Source organism: Chlorocebus sabaeus, chromosome 3, assembly GCF_047675955.1.
Source record: "Chlorocebus sabaeus isolate Y175 chromosome 3, mChlSab1.0.hap1, whole genome shotgun sequence".
Classification (NCBI taxonomy): Eukaryota; Metazoa; Chordata; class Mammalia; order Primates; family Cercopithecidae; genus Chlorocebus; species Chlorocebus sabaeus.
The window spans coordinates 46,061,458-46,081,947 of NC_132906.1; positions in this window are offsets into that span (position 1 = coordinate 46,061,458).

Consider the following 20,490-nt stretch of genomic DNA (forward strand, 5'->3'; position numbering starts at 1 on the left):
ACAAGAACAGCCTTAGCGTAAGGCTTCTTGAAGGGAAGGATGTAACTCTGTGAGATGAATTAACAGAACACAGAGCAGTTTCTCAGAAAGCTTCTTTCCAGTTTTGAACGGAAGATATTTCCTTTTTCACCATAGCCCTCTATGGGCTTCCAAATATCCCTTTGCCAATTCCACAAGAACAGCCTTAGCGAAAGGCTTCTTGAAGGGAAAGATGTAACACTGTGAGATGGATTAACAGAACACAGAGCAGTTTCTCAGAAAGCTTCTTTCCAGTTTTGAACGGAAGATATTTCCTTTTTCACCATAGCCCTCTATGGGCTTCCAAATATCCCTTTGCCAATTCCACAAGAACAGCGTTAGCGAAAGGCTTCTTGAAGGGAAAGATGTAACTCTGTGAGATGAATTAACAGAACACAGAGCAGTTTCTCAGAAAGCTTCTTTCCAGATTTGAACGGAAGATATTTCCTTTTTAACCATAGCCCTCTATGGGCTTCCAAATATCCCTTTGCCAATTCCACAAGAACAGCCTTAGCGAAAGGCTTCTTGAAGGGAAAGATGTAACTCTGTGAGACGAATTAACAGAACACAGAGCAGTTTCTCAGAAAGCTTCTTTCCAGTTTTGAACGGAAGATATTTCCTTTTTCACCATAGCCCTCTATGGGCTTCCAAATATCCCTTTGCCAATTCCACAAGAACAGCCTTAGCGAAAGGCTTCTTGAAGGGAAAGATGTAACTCTGTGAGATGAATTAACAGAACACAGAGCGGTTTCTCAGAAAGCTTCTTTCCAGTTTTGAACTGAAGATATTTCCTTTTTCACCATAGCCCTCTATGGGCTTCCAAATATCCCTTTGCCAATTCCACAAGAACAGCCTTAGCGAAAGGCTTCTTGAAGGGAAAGATGTAACTCTGTGAGATGAATTAACAGAACACAGAGCGGTTTCTCAGAAAGCTTCTTTCCAGGTTTGAACGGAAGATATTTCCTTTTTCACCATATCCCTCTATGGGCTTACAAATATCCCTTTGCCAATTAAACAGGAACAGCCTTAGCGAAAGGCTTCTTGAAGGGAAAGATGTAACTCTGTGAGATGAATTAACAGAACACAGAGCAGTTTCTCAGAAAGCTTCTTTCCAGTTTTGAACGGAAGATATTTCCTTTTTCACCATAGCCCTCTATGGGCTTCCAAATATCCCTTTGCCAATTCCTGAAGAACAGCCTTATCGAAAGGCTTCTTGAAGGGAAAGATGTAACTCTGTGAGATGAATTAACAGAACACAGAGCAGTTTCTCAGAAAGCTTCTTTCCAGTTTTGAACGGAAGATATTTCCTTGTTCACCATAGCCCTCTATGGGCTTCCAAATACCGCTTTGCCAATTCCACAAGAACAGCCTTAGCGAAACGCTTCTTGAAGGGAAAGATGTAACTCTGTGAGATGAATTAACAGAACACAGAGCAGTTTCTCAGAAAGCTTCTTTCCAGTTTTGAACGGAAGATATTTCCTTTTTCACCATAGCCCTCTATGGGCTTCCAAATATCCCCTTGCCAATTCCACAAGAACAGCCTTAGCGAAAGGCTTCTTGAAGGGAAAGATGTAACTCTGTGAGATGGATTAACAGAACACAGAGGAGTTTCTCAGAAAGCTTCTTTCCAGTTTTGAACGGAAGATATTTCCTTTTTCACCATAGCCCTCTATGGGCTTCCAAATATCCCTTTGCCAATTCCACAAGAACAGCGATAGCGAACGGCTTCTTGAAGGGAAAGATGTAACTCTGTGAGATGAATTAACAGAACACAGAGCAGTTTCTCAGAAAGCTTCTTTCCAGTTTTGAACGGAAGATATTTCCTTTTTAACCATAGCCCTCTATGGGCTTCCAAATACCGCTTTGCCAATTCCACAATAACAGCCTTAGCGAAACGCTTCTTGAAGGGAATGATGTAACTCAGTGAGATGAATTAACAGAACACAGAGCAGTTTCTCAGAAAGCTTCTTTCCAGTTTTGAACGGAAGATATTTCCTTTTTCACCATAGCCCTCTATGGGCTTCCAAATATCCCCTTGCCAATTCCACAAGAACAGCCTTAGCGAAAGGCTTCTTGAAGGGAAAGATGTAACTCTGTGAGATGGATTAACAGAACACAGAGGAGTTTCTCAGAAAGCTTCTTTCCAGTTTTGAACGGAAGATATTTCCTTTTTCACCATAGCCCTCTATGGGCTTCCAAATATCCCTTTGCCAATTCCACAAGAACAGCGATAGCGAACGGCTTCTTGAAGGGAAAGATGTAACTCTGTGAGATGAATTAACAGAACACAGAGCAGTTTCTCAGAAAGCTTCTTTCAAGTTTTGAACGGAAGATATTTCCTTTTTAACCATAGCCCTCTATGGGCTTCCAAATATCCCTTTTCCAATTCCACAAGAACAGCCTTAGCGAAAGGCTTCTTGAAGGGAAAGATGTAACTCTGTGAGATGGATTAACAGAACACAGAGCAGTTTCTCAGAAGCTTCTTCCCAGTTTTGAACGGAAGATATTTCCTTTTTCACCATAGCCCTCTATAGGCTTCCAAATATCCCTTTGCCAATTCCACAAGAACAGACTTAGCGAAAGGCTTCTTGAAGGGAAAGATGTAACTCTGTGAGATGAATTAACAGAACACAGAGCAGTTTCTCATAAAGCTTCTTTCCAGTTTTGAACGGAAGATATTTCTTTTTTCACCATAACCCTCTATGGGCTTCCAAATATCCCTTTGCCTATTCAACAAGAACAGCCTTAGCGAAAGGCTTCTTGAAGGGAAAGATGTAACCCTGTGAGATGGATTAACAGAACACAGAGCAGTTTCTCAGAAAGCTTCTTTCCAGTTTTGAACGGAAGATATTTCCTTTTTCACCATAGCCCTCTATGGGTTCCAAATATCCCTTTGCCAATTCCACAAGAACAGCCTTAGCGAAAGGCTTCTTGAAGGGAAAGATGTAACTCTGTGAGATGAATTAACAGAACACAGAGCAGTTTCTCAGAAAGCTTCTTTCCAGTTTTGAACGGAAGATATTTCCTTTTTCACCATAGCCCTCTATGGGCTTCCAAATATCCCTTTGCCAATTCCACAAGAACAGCCTTAGCCAAAGGCTTCTTGAAGGGAAAGATGTAACTCTGTGAGATGAATTAACAGAACACAGAGCAGTTTCTCAGAAAGCTTCTTTCCAGTTTTGAACGGAAGATATTTCCTTTTTCACCATAGCCATCTATGGGCTTCCAAATATCCCTTTGCCAATTCCACAAGAACAGACTTAGCGAAAGGCTTCTTGAAGGGAAACATGTAACTCTGTGAGATGAATTAACAGAACACAGAGCAGTTTCTCATAAAGCTTCTTTCCAGTTTTGAACGGAAGATATTTCTTTTTTCACCATAGCCCTCTATGGGCTTCCAAATATCCCTTTGCCAATTCCACAAGAACAGCCTTAGCGAAAGGCTTCTTGAAGGGAAAGATGTAACTCTGTGAGATGAATTAACAGAACACGGAGCAGTTTCTCAGAAAGCTTCTTTCCAGTTTTGAACGGAAGATATTTCCTTTTTCACCATAGCCCTCTATGGGCTTCCAAATATCCCTTTGCCAATTCCACAAGAACAGCGTTAGTGAAAGGCTTCTTGAAGGGAAAGATGTCACTCTGTGAGACGAAGTAACAGAACACAGAGCAGTTTCTCAGAAAGCTTCTTTCCAGTTTTGAACGGAAGATATTTCCTTGTTCACCATAGCCCTCTATGGGCTTCCAAATACCGCTTTGCCAATTCCACAAGAACAGCCTTAGCGAAACGCTTCTTGAAGGGAAAGATGTAACTCTGTGAGATGAATTAACAGAACACGGAGCAGTTTCTCAGAAAGCTTCTTTCCAGTTTTGAACGGAAGATATTTCCTTTATCACCATAGCCCTCTATGGGCTTCCAAATATCCCTTTGCCAATTCCACAAGAACAGCCTTAGAGAAGGCTTTTTGAAGGGAAAGATGTAACTCTGTGAGATGAATTAAGAGAACACAGAGCAGTTTCTCAGAAAGCTTCTTTCCAGTTTTGAACGGAAGATATTTCCTTTTTCACCAAAGCCCTCTATGGGCTTCCAAATATCCCTTTGCCAATTCCACAAGAACAGCTTTAGCGAAAGGCTTCTTGAAGGGAAAGATGTAACTCTGTGAGATGATTTAACAGAACACAGAGCAGTTTCTCAGAAACCTTCTTTCCAGTTTTGAACGGAAGATATTTCCTTTTTCACCATAGCCCTCTATGGGCTTCCAAATATCCCTTTGCCAATTCCACAAGAACAGCCTTAGCGAAAGGCTTCTTGCAGGGAAAGATGTAACTCTGTGAGATGAATTAACAGAAAACAGAGCAGTTTCTCAGAAAGCTTCTTTCCAGTTTGGAACGGAAGATATTTCCTTTTTCACCATAGCCCTCTATGGGCTTCCAAATATCCCTTTGCCAATTCCACAAGAACAGCCTTAGCGAAAGGCTTCTTGAAGGGAAAGATGTAACTCTGTGAGATGAATTAACAGAACACAGAGCAGTTTCTCAGAAAGCTTCTTTCCAGTTTTGAACGGAAGATATTACCTTTTTCACCGTAGCCCTCTATGGGCTTCCAAATATCCCTTTGCCAATTCCACAAGAACAGCCTTAGCGAAAGGCTTCTTGAAGGGAAAGATGTAACTCTGTGAGATGAATTAACAGAACACAGAGCAGTTTCTCAGAAAGCTTCTTTCCAGTTTTGAACGAAAGATATTTCCTTTTTCACCATAGCCCTCTATGGGCTTCCAAATATCCCTTGGCCAATTCCACAAGAACAGCCTTAGCGAAAGGCTTCTTGAAGGGAAAGATGTAACTCTGTGAGATGAATTAACAGAACACAGAGCGGTTTCTCAGAAAGCTTCTTTCCAGTTTTGAACGGAAGATATTTCCTTTTTCACCATAGCCCTCTCTGCGCTTCCAAATATCCCTTTGCCAATTCCTGAAGAACAGCCTTAGCGAAAGGCTTCTTGAAGGGAAAGATGTAACTCTGTGAGATGAATTAATACAACACAGAGCAGTTTCTCAGAAAGCTTGTTTCCAGTTTTGAACGGAAGATATTTCCTTTTTCACCATAGCCCTCTATGGGCTTCCAAATACCGCTTTGCCAATTCCACAAGAACAGCCTTAGCGAAAGGCTTCTTGAAGGGAATGATGTAACTCTGTGAGATGAATTAACAGAACACAGAGCAGTTTCTCAGAAAGCTTCTTTCCAGTTTTGAACGGAAGATAATTCCTTTTTCACCATAGCCCTCTATGGGCTTCAAAATATCCCTTTGCCAATTCCACAAGAACAGCTTTAGCGAAAGGCTTCTTGAAGGGAAAGATGTAACTCTGTGAGACGAATTAACAGAACACAGAGCAGTTTCTCAGCAAGCTTCTTTCCAGTTTTGAACGGAAGATATTTCCTTTTTCACCATAGCCCTCTATGGGCTTCCAAATATGCCTTTGCCAATTCCACAAGAACAGCCTTAGCGAAAGGCTTCTTGAAGGGAAAGATGTAACTCTGTGAGATGAATTAACAGAACACAGAGCAGTTTCTCAGAAAGCTTCTTTCCAGTTTTGAACGGAAGATATTTCCTTTTTCACCATAGCCCTCTATGGGCTTCCAAATATCCCTTTGCCAATTCCACAAGAACAGACTTAGCGAAAGGCTTCTTGAAGGGAAAGATGTAACTCTGTGAGATGAATTAACAGAACACAGAGCAGTTTCTCAGAAAGCTTCTTTCCAGTTTTGAACGGAAGATATTTCCTTTTTCACCATATCCCTCTATGGGCTTCCAAATATCCCTTTGCCAATTCCACAAGAACAGCCTTAGCGAAAGGCTTCTTGAAGGGAAAGATGTAACTCTGTGAGATGAATTAACAGAACACAGAGCAGTTTCTCAGAAAGCTTCTTTCCAGTTTTGAACGGAAGATATTTCCTTTTTCACCATAGCCCTCTATGGGCTTCCAAATATCCCTTTGCCAATTCCACAAGAACAGCCTTAGCGAAAGGCTTCTTGAAGGGACAGATGTAACTCTGTGAGACGAAGTAACAGAACACAGAGCAGTTTCTCAGAAAGCTTCTTTCCAGTTTTGAACGGAAGATATTTCCTTTTTAACCATAGCCCTCTATGGGCTTCCAAATATCCCTTTGCCAATTCCACAAGAACAGCCTTAGCGTAAGGCTTCTTGAAGGGAAGGATGTAACTCTGTGAGATGAATTAACAGAACACAGAGCAGTTTCTCAGAAAGCTTCTTTCCAGTTTTGAACGGAAGATATTTCCTTTTTCACCATAGCCTTCTATGGGCTTCCAAATATCCCTTTGCCAATTCCAGAAGAACAGCCTTAGCGAAAGGCTTCTTGAAGGGAAAGATGTAACTCTGTGAGATGGATTAACAGAACACAGAGGAGTTTCTCAGAAAGCTTCTTTCCAGTTTTGAACGGAAGATATTTCCTTTTTCACCATAGCCCTCTATGGGCTTCCAAATATCCCTTTGCCAATTCCACAAGAACAGCGATAGCGAACGGCTTCTTGAAGGGAAAGATGTAACTCTGTGAGATGAATTAACAGAACACAGAGCAGTTTCTCAGAAAGCTTCTTTCCAGTTCTGAACGGAAGATATTTCCTTTTTAACCATAGCCCTCTATGGGCTTCCAAATATCCCTTTTCCAATTCCACAAGAACAGCCTTAGCGAAAGGCTTCTTGAAGGGAAGATGTAACTCTGTGAGACGAATTAACAGAACACAGAGCAGTTTCTCAGAAAGCTTCTTTCCAGTTTTGAACGGAAGATATTTCCTTTTTCACCATAGCCCTCTATGGGCTTCCAAATATCCCTTTGCCAATTCCACAAGAACAGCCTTAGCGAAAGGCTTCTTGAAGGGAAAGATGTAACTCTGTGAGATGGATTAACAGAACACAGAGCAGTTTCTCAGAAAGCTTCTTTCCAGTTTTGAACGGAAGATATTTCCTTTTTCACCATAGCCCTCTATGGGCTTCCAAATATCCCTTTGCCAATTCCACAACAGCAGACATAGCGAAAGGCTTCTTGAAGGGAAAGATGTAACTCTGTGAGATGAATTAACAGAACACTGAGCAGTTTCTCAGAAAGCTTCTTTCCAGTTTTGAACGGAAGATATTTCCTTTTTCACCATATCCCTCTATGGGCTTCCAAATATCCCCTGGCCAATTCCACAAGAACAGCCTTAGCGAAAGGCTTCTTGAAGGGAAAGATGTAACTCTGTGAGACGAATTAACAGAACACAGAGCAGTTTCTCAGAAAGCTTCTTTCCAGTTTGGAACCGAAGATATTTCCTTTTTCACCATAGCCCTCTATGGGCTTCCAAATATCCCTTGGCCAATTCCACAAGAACAGCCTTAGCGAAAGGCTTCTTGAAGGGAAAGATGTAACTCTGTGAGATGAATTAACAGAACACAGAGCAGTTTTTCAGAAAGCTTCTTCCCAGTTTTGAACGGAAAATATTTCCTTTTTCACCATAGCCCTCTATGGGCTTCCAAATATCCCTTTGCCAATTCCACAAGAACAGCCTTAGCGAAAGGCTTCTTGAAGGGAAAGATGTAACCCTGTGAGATGGATTAACAGAACACAGAGCAGTTTCTCAGAAAGCTTCTTTCCAGTTTTGAACGGAAGATATTTCCTTTTTCACCATAGCCCTCTATGGGTTCCAAATATCCCTTTGCCAATTCCACAAGAACAGCCTTAGCGTAAGGCTTCTTCAAGGGAAGGATGTAACTCTGTGAGATGAATTAACAGAACACAGAGCAGTTTCTCAGAAAGCTTCTTTCCAGTTTTGAACGGAAGATATTTCCTTTTTCACCATAGCCCTCTATGGGCTTCCAAATATCCCTTTGGCAATTCCACAAGAACAGCCTTAGCGAAAGGCTTCTTGAAGGGAAAGATGTAACCCTGTGAGATGGATTAACATAACACAGAGCAGTTTCTCAGAAAGCTTCTTTCCAGTTTTGAACGGAAGATATTTCCTTTTTCACCATAGCCCTCTATGGGTTCCAAATATCCCTTTGCCAATTCCACAAGAACAGCCTTAGCGAAAGGCTTCTTGAAGGGAAAGATGTAACTCTGTGAGATGAATTAACAGAACACAGAGCAGTTTCTCAGAAAGCTTCTTTCCAGTTTTGAACGGAAGATATTTCCTTTCTCACCATAGCCCTCTATGGGCTTCCAAATATCCCTTTGCCAATTCCACAAGAACAGCCTTAGCGAAAGGCTTCTTGAAGGGAAAGATGTAACTCTGTGAGATGAATTAACAGAACACAGAGCAGTTTCTCAGAAAGCTTCTTTCCAGTTTTGAACGGAAGATATTTCCTTTTTCACCATAGCCCTCTATGGGCTTCCAAATATCCCTTGGCCAATTACACTAGAACAGCCTTAGCGAATGGCTTCTTGAAGGGAAAGATGTAACTCTGTGAGATGAATTAACAGAACACAGAGCAGTTTCTCAGAAAGCTTCTTTCCAGTTTTGAACGGAAGATATTTCCTTTTTCACCATATCCCTCTATGGGCTTCCAAATATCCCTTTGCCAATTCCACAAGAACAGCCTTAGCGAAAGGCTTCTTGAAGGGAAAGATGTAACTGTGTGAGATGAATTAACAGAACACAGAGCAGTTTCTCAGAAAGCTTCTTTCCAGTTTTGAACGGAAGATATTTCCTTTTTCACCATAGCCCTCTATGGGCTTCCAAATATCCCTTGGCCAATTCCACAAGAACAGCCTTAGCGAAAGGCTTCTTGAAGGGAAAGATGTAACTCTGTGAGATGAATTAACAGAACACAGAGCAGTTTCTCAGAAAGCTTCTTTCCAGTTTTGAACGGAAGATATTTCCTTTTTCACCATAGCCCTCTATGGGCTTCCAAATATCCCTTTGCCAATTCCACAAGAACAGCCTTAGCGAAAGGCTTCTTGAAGGGAAAGATGTAACTCTGTGAGATGAATTAACAGAACACAGAGCAGTTTCTCAGAAAGCTTCTTTCCAGTTTTGAACGGAAGATATTTCCTTTTTCACCATAGCCCTCTATGGGCTTCCAAATATCCCTTGGCCAATTCCACAAGAACAGCCTTAGCGAAAGGCTTCTTGAAGGGAAAGATGTAACTCTGTGAGATGAATTAATAGAACACAGAGCGGTTTCTCAGAAAGCTTCTTTCCAGTTTTGAACGGAAGATATTTCCTTTTTCACCATAGCCCTCTATGGGCTTCCAAATATCCCTTTGCCAATTCCTGAAGAACACCCTTAGCGAAAGGCTTCTTGAAGGGAAAGATGTAACTCTGTGAGACGAATTAACAGAACACAGAGCAGTTTCTCAGCAAGCTTCTTTCCAGTTTTGAACGGAAGATATTCCCTTTTACACCATAGCCCTCTATGGGCTTCCAAATATCCCTTTGCCAATTCCACAAGAACAGCCTTAGCGAAAGGTTTCTTGAAGGGAAAGATGTAACTCTGTGAGATGGATTAACAGAACACAGAGCAGTTTCTCAGAAAGCTTCTTTCCAGTTTTGAACGGAAGATATTTCCTTTTTAACCATAGCCCTCTATGGGCTTCCAAATATCCCTTTGCCAATTCCACAAGAACAGCCTTAGCGAAAGGCTTCTTGAAGGGAAAGATGTAACTCTGTGAGATGAATTAACAGAACACAGAGCAGTTTCTCAGAAAGCTTCTTTCCAGTTTTGAACGGAAGATATTTCCTTTTTCACCATAGCACTCTATGGGCTTCCAAATATCCCTTTGCCAATTCCACAAGAACAGCCTAAGCGAAAGGCTTCTTGAAGGGAAAGATGTAACTCTGTGAGATGAATTAACAGAACACAGAGCAGTTTCTCAGAAAGCTTCTTTCCAGTTTTGAACGGAAGATATTTCCTTTTTCACCATAGCCCTCTATGGGCTTCCAAATATCCCTTTGCCAATTCCACAAGAACAGACTTAGCGAAAGGCTTCTTGAAGGGAAAGATGTAACTCTGTGAGATGAATTAACAGAACACAGAACAGTTTCTCAGAAAGCTTCTTTCCAGTTTTGAACGGAAGATATTTCCTTTTTCACCATAGCCCTCTATGGGCTTCCAAATATCCCTTTGCCAATTCCACAAGAACAGCTTTAGCGAAAGGCTTCTTGAAGGGAAAGAGGTAACTCTGTGAGATGAATTAACAGAACACAGAGCAGTTTCCCAGAAAGCTTCTTTCCAGGTTTGAACGGAAGATATTTCCTTTTTCACCATAGCCCTCTATGGTCTTCCAAATATCCCTTTGCCAATTCCACAAGAACAGCCTTAGCGTAAGGCTTCTTGAAGGGAAGGATGTAACTCTGTGAGATGAATTAACAGAACACAGAGCAGTTTCTCAGAAAGCTTCTTTCCAGTTTTGAACGGAAGATATTTCCTTTTTCACCAAAGCCCTCTTTGGGCTTCCAAATATCCCTTTGCCAATTCCACAAGAACAGCCTTAGCGAAAGGCTTCTTGAAGGGAAAGATGTAACTCTGTGAGATGGATTAACAGAACACAGAGCAGTTTCTCAGAAAGCTTCTTTCCAGTTTTGAACGGAAGATATTTCCTTTTTCACCATAGCCCTCTATGGGCTTCCAAATATCCCTTTGCCAATTCCACAAGAACAGCGTTAGCGAAAGGCTTCTTGAAGGGAAAGATGTAACTCTGTGAGATGAATTAACAGAACACAGAGCAGTTTCTCAGAAAGCTTCTTTCTAGTTTTGAACGGAAGGTATTTCCTTTTTCACCATAGCCCTCTATGGGCTTCCAAATATCCCTTTGCCAATTCCACAAGAACAGCCTTAGCGAAAGGCTTCTTGAAGGGAAAGATGTAACTCTGTGAGATGAATTAACAGAACACAGAGCAGTTTCTCATAAAGCTTCTTTCCAGTTTTGAACGGAAGATATTTCCTTTTTCACCATAGCCCTCTATGGGCTTCCAAATATCCCTTGGCCAATTCCACAAGAACAGCCTTAGCGAAAGGCTTCTTGAAGGGAAAGATGTAACTCTGTGAGATGAATTAACAGAACACAGAGCGGTTTCTCAGAAAGCTAATTTCCAGTTTTGAACGGAAGATATTTCCTTTTTCACCATAGCCCTCTATGGGCTTCCAAATATCCCTTTGCCAATTCCTGAAGAACACCCTTAGCGAAGGGCTTCTTGAAGGGAAAGATGTAACTCTGTGAGATGAATTAACAGAACACAGAGCAGTTTCTCAGAAAGCTTCTTTCCAGTTTTGAACGGAAGATATTTCCTTTTTCACCATAGCCCTCTATGGGCTTCCAAATATCCCTTTGCCAATTCCACAAGAACAGCCTTAGCGAAAGGCTTCTTGAAGGGAAAGATGTAACTCTGTGAGATGAATTAACAGAACACAGAGCAGTTTCTCAGAAAGCTTCTTTCCAGTTTTGAACGGAAGATATTTCCTTTTTCACCATAGCCCTCTATGGGCTTCCAAATATCCCTTGGCCAATTCCACTAGAACAGCCTTAGCGAAAGGCTTCTTGAAGGGAAAGATGTAACTCTGTGAGATGAATTAACAGAACACAGAGCAGTTTCTCAGAAAGCTTCTTTCCAGTTTTGAACGGAAGATATTTCCTTTTTCACCATATCCCTCTATGGGCTTCCAAATATCCCTTTGGCAATTCCACAAGAACACCCTTAGCGAAAGGCTTCTTGAAGGGAAAGATGTAACTCTGTGAGATGAATTAACAGAACACAGAGCAGTTTTTCAGAAAGCTTCTTTCCAGTTTTGAACGGAAGATATTTCCTTTTTCACCATAGCCCTCTATGGGCTTCCAAATACCGCTTTGCCAATTCCACAAGAACAGCCTTAGTGAAAGGCTTCTTGAAGGGAAAGATGTAACTCTGTGAGACGAATTAACAGAACACAGAGCAGTTTCTCAGCAAGCTTCTTTCCAGTTTTGAACGGAAGATATTCCCTTTTACACCATAGCCCTCTATGGGCTTCCAAATATCCCTTTGCCAATTCCACAAGAACAGCCTTAGCGAAAGGCTTCTTGAAGGGAAAGATGTAACTCTGTGAGATGGATTAACAGAACACAGAGCAGTTTCTCAGAAAGCTTCTTTCCAGTTTTGAACGGAAGATATTTCCTTTTTAACCATAGCCCTCTATGGGCTTCCAAATATCTCTTTGCCAATTCCACAAGAACAGCCTTAGCGAAAGGCTTCTTGAAGGGAAAGATGTAACTCTGTGAGATGAATTAACAGAACACAGAGCAGTTTCTCAGAAACCTTCTTTCCAGTTTTGAACGGAAGATATTTCCTTTTTCACCATAGCACTCTATGGGCTTCCAAATATCCCTTTGCCAATTCCACAAGAACAGCCTAAGCGAAAGGCTTCTTGAAGGGAAGGATGTAACTCTGTGAGATGAATTAACAGAACACAGAGCAGTTTCTCAGAAAGCTTCTTTCCAGTTTTGAACGGAAGATATTTCCTTTTTCACCATAGCCCTCTATGGGCTTCCAAATATCCCTTTGCCAATTCCACAAGAACAGACTTAGCGAAAGGCTTCTTGAAGGGAAAGATGTAACTCTGTGAGATGAATTAACAGAACACAGAACAGTTTCTCAGAAAGCTTCTTTCCAGTTTTGAACGGAAGATATTTCCTTTTTCACCATAGCCCTCTATGGGCTTCCAAATATCCCTTTGCCAATTCCACAAGAACAGCCTTAGCGAAAGGCTTCTTGAAGGGAAAGATGTAACTCTGTGAGATGAATTAACAGAACACAGAGCAGTTTCCCAGAAAGCTTCTTTCCAGGTTTGAACGGAAGATATTTCCTTTTTCACCATAGCCCTCTATGGTCTTCCAAATATCCCTTTGCCAATTCCACAAGAACAGCCTTAGCGTAAGGCTTCTTGAAGGGAAGGATGTAACTCTGTGAGATGAATTAACAGAACACAGAGCAGTTTCTCAGAAAGCTTCTTTCCAGTTTTGAACGGAAGATATTTCCTTTTTCACCAAAGCCCTCTTTGGGCTTCCAAATATCCCTTTGCCAATTCCACAAGAACAGCCTTAGCGAAAGGCTTCTTGAAGGGAAAGATGTAACTCTGTGAGATGGATTAACAGAACACAGAGCAGTTTCTCAGAAAGCTTCTTTCCAGTTTTGAACGGAAGATATTTCCTTTTTCACCATAGCCCTCTATGGGCTTCCAAATATCCCTTTGCCAATTCCACAAGAACAGCGTTAGCGAAAGGCTTCTTGAAGGGAAAGATGTAACTCTGTGAGATGAATTAACAGAACACAGAGCAGTTTCTCAGAAAGCTTCTTTCCAGTTTTGAACGGAAGGTATTTCCTTTTTCACCATAGCCCTCTATGGGCTTCCAAATATCCCTTTGCCAATTCCACAAGAACAGCCTTAGCGAAAGGCTTCTTGAAGGGAAAGATGTAACTCTGTGAGATGAATTAACAGAACACAGAGCAGTTTCTCAGAAAGCTTCTTTCCAGTTTTGAACGGAAGATATTTCCTTTTTCACCATAGCCCTCTATGGGCTTCCAAATATCCCTTGGCCAATTCCACAAGAACAGCCTTAGCGAAAGGCTTCTTGAAGGGAAAGATGTAACTCTGTGAGATGAATTAACAGAACACAGAGCGGTTTCTCAGAAAGCTTCTTTCCAGTTTTGAACGGAAGATATTTCCTTTTTCACCATAGCCCTCTAAGGGCTTCCAAATATCCCTTTGCCAATTCCTGAAGAACACCCTTAGCGAAGGGCTTCTTGAAGGGAAAGATGTAACTCTGTGAGATGAATTAACAGAACACAGAGCAGTTTCTCAGAAAGCTTCTTTCCAGTTTTGAACGGAAGATATTTCCTTTTTCACCGTAGCCCTCTATGGGCTTCCAAATACCGCTTTGCCAATTCCACAAGAACAGCCTTAGCGAAAGGCTTCTTGAAGGGAAAGATGTAACTCTGTGAGATGAATTAACAGAACACAGAACAGTTTCTCAGAAGGCTTCTTTCCAGTTTTGAACGGAAGATATTTCCTTTTTCACCATAGCCCTCTATGGGCTTCCAAATATCCCTTTGCCAATTCCACAAGAACAGCCTTAGTGAAAGGCTTCTTGAAGGGAAAGATGTAACTCTGTGAGACGAATTAACAGAACACAGAGCAGTTTCTCAGAAAGCTTCTTTCCAGTTTTGAACGGAAGATATTTCCTTTTACACCATAGCCCTCTATGGGCTTCCAAATATCCCTTTGCCAATTCCACAAGAACAGCCTTAGCGAAAGGCTTCTTGAAGGGAAAGATGTAACTCTGTGAGATGGATTAACAGAACACAGAGCAGTTTCTCAGAAAGCTTCTTTCCAGTTTTGAACGGAAGATATTTCCTTTTTCACCATAGCCCTCTATGGGCTTCCAAATATCCCTTTGCCAATTCCACAAGAACAGCCTTAGCGAAAGGCTTCTTGAAGGGAAAGATGTAACTCTGTGAGATGAATTAACAGAACACAGAGCAGTTTCTCAGAAAGCTTCTTTCCAGTTTTGAACGGAAGATATTTCCTTTTTCACCATAGCCCTCTATGGGCCTCCAAATATCCCTTTGCCAATTACACAAGAACAGCCTTAGCGAAAGGCTTCTTGAAGGGAAAGATGTAACTCTGTGAGATGAATTAACAGAACACAGAGCAGTTTCTCAGAAAGCTTCTTTCCAGTTTTGAACGGAAGATATTTCCTTTTTCACCATAGCCCTCTATGGGCTTCCAAATACCCTTTGCCAATTCCACAAGAACAGACTTAGCGAAAGGCTTCTTGAAGGGAAAGATGTAACTCTGTGAGATGAATTAACAGAACACAGAACAGTTTCTCAGAAAGCTTCTTTCCAGTTTTGAACGGAAGATATTTCCTTTTTCACCATAGCCCTCTATGGGCTTCCAAATATCCCTTTGCCAATTCCACAAGAACAGCCTTAGCGAAAGGCTTCTTGAAGGGAAAGATGTAACTCTGTGAGACGAATTAACAGAACACAGAGCAGTTTCTCAGAAAGCTTCTTTCCAGGTTTGAACGGAAGATATTTCCTTTTTCACCATAGCCCTCTATGGTCTTCCAAATATCCCTTTGCCAACTCCACAAGAACAGCCTTAGCGTAAGGCTTCTTGAAGGGAAGGATGTAACTCTGTGAGATGAATTAACAGAACACAGAGCAGTTTCTCAGAAAGCTTCTTTCCAGTTTTGAACGGAAGATATTTCCTTTTTCACCATAGCCCTCTATGGGCTTCCAAATATCCCTTTGCCAATTCCACAAGAACAGCCTTAGCGAAAGGCTTCTTGAAGGGAAAGATGTAACTCTGTGAGATGAATTAACATAACACAGAGCAGTTTCTCAGAAAGCTTCTTTCCAGTTTTGAACGGAAGATATTTCCTTTTTCACCATAGCCCTCTATGGGTTCAAAATATCCCTTTGCCAATTCCACAAGAACAGCGTTAGCGAAAGGCTTCTTGAAGGGAAAGATGTAACTCTGTGAGATGAATTAACAGAACACAGAGCAGTTTCTCAGAAAGCTTCTTTCCAGTTTTGAACGGAAGATATTTCCTTTCTCACCATAGCCCTCTATGGGCTTCCAAATATCCCTTTGCCAATTCCACAAGAACAGCCTTAGCGAAAGGCTTCTTGAAGGGAAAGATGTAACTCTGTGAGATGAATTAACAGAACACAGAGCAGTTTCTCAGAAAGCTTCTTTCCAGTTTTGAACGGAAGATATTTCCTTTTTCACCATAGCCCTCTATGGGCTTCCAAATATCCCTTGGCCAATTCCACTAGAACAGCCTTAGCGAAAGGCTTCTTGAAGGGAAAGATGTAACTCTGTGAGATGAATTAACAGAACACAGAGCAGTTTGTCAGAAAGCTTCTTTCCAGTTTTGAACGGAAGATATTTCCTTTTTCACCATATCCCTCTATGGGCTTCCAAATATCCCTTTGCCAATTCCACAAGAACACCCTTAGCGAAAGGCTTCTTGAAGGGAAAGATGTAACTCTGTGAGATGAATTAACAGAACACAGAGCAGTTTCTCAGAAAGCTTCTTTCCAGTTTTGAACGGAAGATATTTCCTTTTTCACCATAGCCCTCTATGGGCTTCCAAATACCCTTTGCCAATTCCACAAGAACAGACTTAGCGAAAGGCTTCTTGAAGGGAAAGATGTAACTCTGTGAGATGAATTAACAGAACACAGAACAGTTTCTCAGAAAGCTTCTTTCCAGTTTTGAACGGAAGATATTTCCTTTTTCACCATAGCCCTCTATGGGCTTCCAAATATCCCTTTGCCAATTCCACAAGAACAGCCTTAGCGAAAGGCTTCTTGAAGGGAAAGATGTAACTCTGTGAGACGAATTAACAGAACACAGAGCAGTTTCTCAGAAAGCTTCTTTCCAGGTTTGAACGGAAGATATTTCCTTTTTCACCATAGCCCTCTATGGTCTTCCAAATATCCCTTTGCCAATTCCACAAGAACAGCCTTAGCGTAAGGCTTCTTGAAGGGAAGGATGTAACTCTGTGAGATGAATTAACAGAACACAGAGCAGTTTCTCAGAAAGCTTCTTTCCAGTTTTGAACGGAAGATATTTCCTTTTTCACCATAGCCCTCTATGGGTTCCAAATATCCCTTTGCCAATTCCACAAGAACAGCGTTAGCGAAAGGCTTCTTGAAGGGAAAGATGTAACTCTGTGAGATGAATTAACAGAACACAGAGCAGTTTCTCAGAAAGCTTCTTTCCAGTTTTGAACGGAAGATATTTCCTTTCTCACCATAGCCCTCTATGGGCTTCCAAATATCCCTTTGCCAATTCCACAAGAACAGCCTTAGCGAAAGGCTTCTTGAAGGGAAAGATGTAACTCTGTGAGATGAATTAACAGAACACAGAGCAGTTTCTCAGAAAGCTTCTTTCCAGTTTTGAACGGAAGATATTTCCTTTTTCACCATAGCCCTCTATGGGCTTCCAAATATCCCTTGGCCAATTCCACTAGAACAGCCTTAGCGAAAGGCTTCTTGAAGGGAAAGATGTAACTCTGTGAGATGAATTAACAGAACACAGAGCAGTTTGTCAGAAAGCTTCTTTCCAGTTTTGAACGGAAGATATTTCCTTTTTCACCATATCCCTCTATGGGCTTCCAAATATCCCTTTGCCAATTCCACAAGAACAGCCTTAGCGAAAGGCTTCTTGAAGGGAAAGATGTAACTCTGTGAGATGAATTAACAGAACACAGAGCAGTTTCTCAGAAAGCTTCTTTCCAGTTTTGAACGGAAGATATTTCCTTTTTCACCATAGCCCTCTATGGGCTTCCAAATACCGCTTTGCCAATTCCACAAGAACAGCCTTAGAGAAAGTCTTCTTGAAGGGAAAGATGTAACTCTGTGAGATGAATTAACAGAACACAGAGCAGTTTCTCAGAAAACTTCTTTCCAGTTTTGAACGGAAGATATTTCCTATATCACCATAGCCCTCTAAGGGCTTCCAAATATCCCTTTGCGAATTCCACAAAAACAGCCTTAGAGAAGGCTTTTTGAAGGGAAAGATGTAACTCTGTGAGATGAATTAAGAGAACACAGAGCAGTTTCTCAGAAAGCTTCTTTCCAGTTTTGAACGGAAGATATTTCCTTTTTCACCAAAGCCCTCTATGGGCTTCCAAGTATCCCTTTGCCAATTCCACAAGAATAGCCTTAGCGAAAGGCTTTTGAAGGGAAGGATGTAACTCTGTGAGATGAATTAACAGAACACAGAGCAGTTTCTCAGAAAGCTTCTTTCCAGTTTTGAACGGAAGATATTTCCTTTTTCACCATAGCCCTCTATGGGCTTCCAAATATCCCTTTGCCAATTCCACAAGAACAGCCTTAGCGAAAGGCTTCTTGAAGGGAAAGATGTAACTCTGTGAGATGGATTAACAGAACACAGAGCAGTTTCTCAGAAAGATTCTTTCCAGTTTTGAACGGAAGATATTTCCTTTTTCACCATAGCCCTCTATGGGCTTCCAAATATCCCTTTGCCAATTCCAGAAGAACATCCTTATCGAAAGGCTTCTTGAAGGGAAAGATGTAACTCTGTGAGATGAATTAACAGAACACAGAGCAGTTTCTCAGAAAGCTTCTTTCCAGTTTTGAACTGAAGATATTTCCTTTTTCACCATAGCCCTCTATGGGCTTCCAAATATCCCTTTGCCAATTCCACAAGAACAGCCTTAGCGAAAGGCTTCTTGAAGGGAAAGATGTAACTCTGTGAGATGAATTAACAGAACACAGAGCAGTTTCTCAGAAAGATTCTTTCCAGTTTTGAACGGAAGATATTTCCTTTTTCACCATAGCCCTCTATGGGCTTCCAAATATCCCTTGGCCATTTCCACAAGAAGAGCCTTAGCGAAAGGCTTCTTGAAGGGAAAGATGTAACTCTGTGAGATGAATTAACAGAACACAGAGCAGTTTCTCAGAAAGCTTCTTTCCAGTTTTGAACGGAAGATATTTCCCTTTTCACCATAGCCCTCTATGGGCTTCCAAATATCCCTTTGCCAATTCCACAAGAACAGCCTTAGCGAAAGGCTTCTTGAAGGGAAAGATGTAACTCTGTGAGATGAATTAACAGAACACAGAGCAGTTTCTCAGAAAGCTTCTTTGCAGTTTTGAACGGAAGATATTTCCTTTTTCACCATAGCCCTCTATGGGCTTCCAAATATCCCTTTGCCAATTCCACAAGAACAGCCTTAGCGAAAGGCTTCTTGAAGGGAAAGATGTAACTCTGTGAGATGAATTAACAGAACACAGAGCAGTTTCTCAGAAACCTTCTTTCCAGTTTTGAACCGAAGATATTTCCTTTTTCACCTTAGCCCTCTATGGGCTTCCAAATATCCCTTTGCCAATTCCACAAGAACAGCCTTAGCGAAAGTCTTCTTGAAGGGAAAGATGTAACTCTGTGAGATGAATTAACAGAACACAGAGCAGTTTCTCAGAAAGCTTCTTTCCAGTTTTGAACGGGAGATATTTCCTTTTTCACCATAGCCCTCTATGGGCTTCCAAATATCCCTTTGCCAATTCCACAAGAACAGCCTTAGCGAAAGGCTTCTTGAAGGGAAAGATGTAACTCTGTGAGACGAATTAACAGAACACAGAGCAGTTTCTCAGAAAGCTTCTTTCCAGTATTGAACGGAAGATATTTCCTTTTTCACCATAACCCTCTAAGGGCTTCCAAATATCCCTTTGCCAATTCCACAAGAACAGCCTTAGCGAAAGGCTTCTTGAAGGGAAAGATGTAACTCTGTGAGATGAATTAACAGAACACAGAGCAGTTTCTCAGAAAGCTTCTTTCCAGTTTTGAACGGAAGATATTTCCTTTTTCACCATAGCCCTCTATGGGCTTCCAAATATCCCTTTGCCAATTCCACAAGAACAGCGTTAGCGAAAGGCTTCTTGAAGGGAAAGATGTAACTCTGTGAGATGAATTAACAGAACACAGAGCAGTTTCTCAGAAAGCTTCTTTCCAGTTTTGAACGGAAGATATTTCCTTTTTCACCATAGCCTCTATGGGCTTCCAAATATCCCTTTGCCAATTAAACAAGAACAGCCTTAGCGAAAGGCTTCTTGAAGGGAAAGATGTAACTCTGTGAGATGAATTAACAGAACACAGAGCATTTTCTCAGAAAGCTTCTTTCCAGTTTTGAACGGAAGGTATTTCCTTTTTCACCATAGCCCTCTATGGGCTTCCAAATATCCCTTTGCCAATTCCACAAGAACAGCCTTAGCGAAAGGCTTCTTGAAGGGAAAGATGTAACTCTGTGAGATGAATTAACAGAGCACAGAGCAGTTTCTCAGAAAGCTTCTTTCCTGTTTTGAACGGGAGATATTTCCTTTTTCACCATAGCCCTCTATGGGCTTCCAAATATCCCTTTGCCAATTCCACAAGAACAGCCTTAGCGAAAGGCTTCTTGAAGGGAAAGATGTAACTCTGTGAGATGAATTAACAGAACACAGAGCAGTTTCTCAGAAAGCTTCTTTCCAGTTTTGAACGGAAGATATTTCCTTTTTCACCATAGCCCTCTATGGGCTTCCAAATATCCCTTTGCCAATTCCACAAGAACAGCCTTAGCGAAAGGCTTCTTGAAGGGAAAGATGTAACTCTGTGAGACGAATTAACAGAACACAGAGCAGTTTCTCAGAAAGCTTCTTTCCAGTTTTGAACGGAAGATATTTCCTTTTTCACCATAACCCTCTATGGGCTTCCAAATATCCCTTTGCCAATTCCACAAGAACAGCCTTAGCGAAAGGCTTCTTGAAGGGAAAGATGTAACTCTGTGAGATGAATTAACAGAACACAGAGCAGTTTCTCAGAAAGCTTCTTTCCAGTTTTGAACGGAAGATATTTCCTTTTTCACCATAGCCCTCTATGGGCTTCCAAATATCCCTTGGCCAATTCCACAAGAACAGCCTTAGCGAAAGGCTTCTTGAAGGG